Source organism: Rattus norvegicus, chromosome 6 (assembly GCF_021556685.1).
Source record: "Rattus norvegicus strain SHRSP/BbbUtx chromosome 6, alternate assembly SHRSP_T2T, whole genome shotgun sequence".
NCBI lineage: Eukaryota > Metazoa > Chordata > Mammalia > Rodentia > Muridae > Rattus > Rattus norvegicus.
Genome location: NC_141539.1, coordinates 105,879,837 through 105,886,123, shown reverse-complemented (window position 1 = coordinate 105,886,123; position 6,287 = coordinate 105,879,837).

Below are 6,287 nucleotides of genomic sequence, written 5' to 3'. Positions count from 1 at the left end.
ACTTCTTCCCAAGATTATTCCCACTGTCCCTGAAGGTAAGGGACCATACATACCAGTGGTTAACTTACAATCTTCCTCTTTGGGGATAATGAAAGAGGGATCTGTGCCCAGATCCAAAGCTAACCTTTCTTCTGCAGCCATGTATAAGATCAGAAACACCTTATGCTTCATACGTACAGACTGACCACAAGGAAACTTGAATTGTTTGCTCTGGGGACTCAGGCTGACAGGCCCTCAGTGTTCCCTATAGTTTTAAAATCACTACCACCTTAGCAGCCCAGGCCTAAGGCCAATGCTACCAGCCCCTCCTGCCTTTCCTTCTCTTCCATGATGCTTAGTTATGGGATTGTCCTCTGCCAACCCTAACCTGGCCTCTTTCTCTACACATCACTGCTCTGGGGTTCCTGCCACCAGCTTGCCTCTGAGCCCTTTGAATCTGGGGACAAAAAACACAGGGCTGGAGGTATTGCACAGAGGTTAAGAGCACTGACTGCTCTCCCAGAGTTTGACTTTAAATCCCAGAAAACACATGGTGGCTCACAACCAGTTGTTTTGGGATCTGAGGCCCTCTTCTGGTGTTGTCTGAAGACAGGGACAGTATACTCACATGAAAAAAATCTCAAAAAAAAAAAAAAAAAGACCTCATAATTTGCCTACTAAGCACAGTTGCTATGCAAAGATAAGGCAGGCCTTCCCGGTGGGAGTTACCAGTACATTAACATTGGTGCTGTTCACTCCGATGTCCTGCATGAGGATTTTGATTTTCCCTTGCTCAGATGTCCTGATGCACCCACCACCCTGCCACCAACTCAGGGGTAGAGGACAGGCCTTTCCCACTCCATGCCTCTGCTCCCCAAGGCAGTCCACAGCCTGCCCTGGGATGCCTAAGGCCAGGAACTCGGAGCATCAGTCGAGATGGATGGAACCATGCACTCCTGCCACATCGCCCCACTGCCCGAAGTCCACTCTGGGCCCAGGGCCCAGTCACACTTGCTTGCCATGGACTACTCACTCACACTGGCTGTGGCAGGAAAAATGGAGGTTTATGCCATTCCTATGCACATAACTGGAGATTGTCAACAAGCATCCTGCTGATGGACACTGTCATTAAAACTTCTGTGGCTTCTGCAAGTATCAGAGGGATTCGATCAGAGCTGCCGCCTCACCATCTACATCAGACCACCACCATCTGTTGGCTGCTGTGGGCCCTCAGGACTTACACCACTCCTCAGGCTTCCCCATCGCCATGACACCCTGCTAATAGCTGTCCACCCACGAGAGTGCCCTCTTCAGCATGTGCTGGTGAGTGGTACTTACTCAACCTCTGTGCACTTTCTTTACCTCAGGGCTTGACTTTCCGTGGTGAACACATGGTTTCAGGTGAGCATTCTTGAGCTTGGAGAGCTAGCTGTGCTGCTTCTGGGGATAGATCCTTTCATGGAGCCTCCCCTTCTAGGACTTTTCCCTTGGGTGAGACCTTCTTTCTCCTTTTGAGACAGTTTAATGCCAGGCCGGGCCTGGATAGACTGTTCTCAGGCTCAGGAGCACTGGCTCTAACTTTAGACCCAGCACAAGTCAGGGTAATTAATCACTATTCTCACCCATGGGTCTCTAGATCTTTACTGCCTGTCCCCATGTCCTGGGATGTAATTTACACTAAACAGAAAACAGTATCTCTGTCTGGTCTCATACCTAGGCCTCCCTCTTCACCCTTCCTTGTTGCTTTAGGTCCTGCTTTGTGCCTGAGCAAATCATTTGGCAAAATTAACTTTTTAAAGAACTAGAAGTTTCCACTTCATATTCCCCCTTTTCTTTAAGAATTATCCTTTTCCCTATCATTAGGAATCTATACACACTGGAATTTATTGTAAGAACCACCACATTTTCAATAAATGGCACATGTAGAGTATACTCAAATAATTAACAAAACCTTACCTTTCTATCAATATACAAACCTTCAAGACAATTTAAATTTTCTATCAATACAATTCAAACAATAACTTAAATTGCTATCAATTTGTAATGATAAAAAAATCTGAAAATTCTAAAAACATAACAAAATACCTTAAATTCATAGAATACAATAATTCCAAAAAAGGCTAAATTTTTAGCAATCTTTCATCATAATAATGACCTTCCATCCTAGACAGCAATTAGAACACATTAAATGACAAAACCTATCCACCCCAGCTTAAGGGACTAGGGCGACGATCTCCAGAAAACTGCTTCCTGCTGAATTGGGGTGAAGAATTCCTGTATGGGCCCCAGGGAGAAAAAAATGGTTAGTTTGAGAAAAGGTAGCTGTAGCATTTGTTGGCCAATCGGTCTTTCTAGTTTCTGTGCTAGCCCTTTTGAAGTTGATTTGCATGCACAGTTAGGAGAATCAGTAACTGAGACAGTCTGTGAGTCACCTGGGCTGTTTGCTTTGTGGAGACACTGTCTCAGCTCACAAGAGGTTTTCCCTAGTCAGATATAAAATTTATAAGGTTCTATTGGTAGCCATATTTTTCAATCCCTGTAGAAAATTAAGCATAACCACATCCCCTTAATACTATTACCAAGTTCACTTCTCCTGTCAACACACCCTTACATTGGTTGGTCTAGTTCCTGAGTTTCTCTTTTTTGACCTTGTACTCTGTCACCTGTATCATTACCTTCCCAAGGAGCAACTACCATATCATTTTCTCATTCGTTGTCCCTGGAATTGCGGGAATATCAATTTGAGTACCCATTTTTGTAAAAGATGCCTTCCCCATAAGTTTATGGGTATGTCAGCCACATAAGTTCTCAATTTCTCTGTTTTCCCTTCTGGGTCCACATAGGCACCATCCCATTCATGGCAATTAAGCAGTTTCTACAAATTGTATCTAAAGTGGACAATCTGGATTCCAAGACTTTTGGGAAAGTAAACTAACATCAGCTCCTGTATCTTCCACTCTTCCTATGTGCACACCTGCATTTGGACAACCTGGGTCTCTGATCATAGACCTGTGTGCCAGAGCACACCTTCCCCAGTGCTTCCAAAAGCCCCGTTCATGCCACAGGAGCAGCCTTGCACCTATTGTAGGGAAATAACTCAGCCATTCTGTCTCCTTCTTCCCCTTTAGCAGGTTTTATTTCTTCCTTGTGATCCCCGTCTACTACACCTGGATAGACCATGAGTCCTTGAGAAGTGAATTCACTTCTTCCCAAGATTACTCCCACTGGCCCTGAAGGGAAGGAACCGCACCCACCAGTCCTTAACTTAACAACATCCCTCTTTGGGGATAATGAAAGAGGGATCTGTGGCCAGATCCTAAGCTACACTTCCTTCTGCAGCCACATCTAAGATCAGAAACACATAATGCTTCATTCGTCCAGACTGACCAAAAAGAAAACGTTAATTGTTTCCTCTGGGGACTCGGGCTGACAGGTCCCTTGATGTTGCCTGTAGTTTAACAATCATTACCTCCTAAGCCCAGGCCTAAGGCCAATGCTACCAGCCCCTCCTGCCTTTCCTCTTCGTCCACCATTCTTAGTTATGGGATTGTCCTCTGCCAGCCCTAACCTGGCCTCTTTCTCTACACATCACTGCTCTGGGGGATCTTGCCACCAGCTTGCCTCCGAGCCCTTTGACTCTGGGGACAAAAGACACAGGGCTGGAGGTATTGCACAGAGGTTAAGAGCACTGACTGCTCTTCCAGAGTTTCTGACTTTTAATTTCCAGCAACCACATGGCTGCTCACAACCAGCTGTAATGGGATGTGAGGCCCATTTCTGGTGTGTCTGGTGACAGGGACAGTGCATGCACGTGAAACTAATCTTAAAAAAAAAAACTAAATAATTTGCCTACTAGGCACAATTGCTATGCAAAGATAAGTCAGGCTTTCCAGGTGGGATTTACCAGTTCATTACCTCTGTGTCTCCTCTGCTCTAAACTTGAGGCTTGTTCCACCATTTCCTGCCAAATATCTTTGACAACCCGCCCAATGCTGCAGACCTTAGCTTTCCCAGAGCCCTTCCATGATTATTGCTATTCGGTCTAAGCTCTACCCCCACAGCTACCTGGTAAAACCAGGTATGCTGTGTCCCACAGTTGCCTGGCGATAGCCAGTTGTGCCCGACAGTAAAAATGTGGGACGCTTGCCCTGTCTTACCCTCTCTTACTTCTCTTACCCTTTATTCTTCACTGCTCTTGCCCCCTTCCTCAGGACACCATGCGAATGCACGTGGCTGGCCGCCTTTCTGCTCTTCTACTCTTCTCTCAATAACATTCTGCACGTGGAATCATGGTGGGTGGGTGTGTTCTGTCCAGGAACGGGCCAAGATTCAAAATGCTAACATTAAACCGAATCACGGGATTGAACCAGGAACCCTCACATTGGTGCCATGACTCGGATGCACCACGTGAGGATTTTCATCTCCCTGAGCCCATATAGTCTGGCACCCCCGCCACACTGCTGCCTTCCATGAGACAGAGTATAGTTCTTCCTCACCGCATGCCTCTGCTTCTGTAGGGGCCCCCATTCCACCCTGGGCCACCTCTGGCCCGGGGCACGGAGCCTTGGTGAAGATGGATGAAACCATGGACTCCTAAGACAATGCCCCGTTGCCAAAGAATTGCAGTGCAAGCCTCTTTGGCGCGCATGCCCCAAGACTGCTGCTGAGCATCCTAATGTTGAGTCCTACCTTTACTTCTGCTGCCTCTTCTGTGGGCATCACAGGGATTAAATCAAACCAGCTGCCACACCATGTTAGCCATCAGACCACTAACACCTGCTGACTGCGGGGGGACTCAGGACTTACACATCTCCAGCAGGCCTCCGCATCGCCATGAAGCCCTGCGTATAGCTGCCCACCAAGCAGAGCGCCCTCTTCAAGCACATGCTGGTGAGAGGTACCTACTCCACCTCTGTACGCTTTACCTCAGAGCTTGACTTTCCATGGGGTACACATGGTTTCAGGGGAGCGTTCGTGAGCTTGGAGCTACCCATGCTGCCTCTGGGGATAGAGCCTTTCACTGAGCCTCTTTCTGGACATTTTCCCTTGGGTGAGACTTTCTCTTTTTGAGACGGATTAATGCCAGGCCAGGCCTCTATAGAATGCTCACTGGCCCAGGAGCACTGGCTCTAAGTCTACCCCCAGCACTGCACTGGTCGGGGCAATTAATCCCTATTCTCACACATGGGTTTCTAGGTCTTCGCTGCCTGTCCCCATTTCCTGGGATGGTTTGGACTAATTTACACTAACCAGAAAACAGTATCTCTTTCTGCCCCATTCCCAGGCCTCCCTCTTCTCCCTTCTTTATTGCTGTAGTTCCTGGTTTGTGAAAAGCAGGTCCAACCCCATTCTTCAGGAACCTTGTCTGGGAGTAATGCTTTCCCACGCATGTGTGGCCCCGAACAACCTTGTACAAGCAAGCTCTCCCTCTCTCTGTCCAGGACTTTGATCCAGCGTGCTCACACTGCCAGCCAAGCACAGTGCCTCAGCTGTGCACACCAGTTTCCCAGCTCCCTGTGAATGCACATTCTTGCTTCTCCCTTGCTCTGCAGATCTTAAAGAATGTAAACTTTTATAAGCTACAGGAAATACTCAGACCTACCTCTTATGAACCAAAGACTCCACTCAGAGAAGTTCATCTGCCTAAAGATCCCACTTACTACCTATTCCTAAGGGTGGGAGTCCTCTGGGTTTCAAGCGTACATCTAAGAAAAAGTTTTCTTTTCTCCCAAACGCACTTAATCTTATTCTCTGCCTATAATAAACATATATGTGTGCTATAGCACCTTTTCAAGTCCAGATACTTACTACACCCAGGACAGCTCCAGAGATGGGACCTCTAGATGTTACAATCTCCTCTTACAGACACAGACACTCATATTGGACCTGTTCCTTCTGACCTATCCTCAGACGGTTCCACAGACCATGGACAACAGGGAGACAGCCAACTCTAGGACTGTACAATCTTCAGCATACCATTTTTCTAGGTTCCCTAGAGACATGTCACCACAGAGCAAGCAGGAAGTAGTAAGAGTTTACGACAAGAGTTACGTGGTGCTTCACCATCACCACGAATTTTTTTTTTTTATTAAACCAAACTGGGGAATGTTGGTATTCTCTCTAAGCTAAAAGAGCATAGCTACAAGGGAACAGCCAGGTATGCTCTACCCCTCAAATGCCTGGCAACAGCCTGACACTCTAAAAGGGGCTGCTTGCACTGTCTTACCCTCTCTTACTTATCTTACTCTGTTCTTCACTGCTCTTCCCCCCTTACAAATCACTCCCCCTCCATGTGTCCATGGCTGACA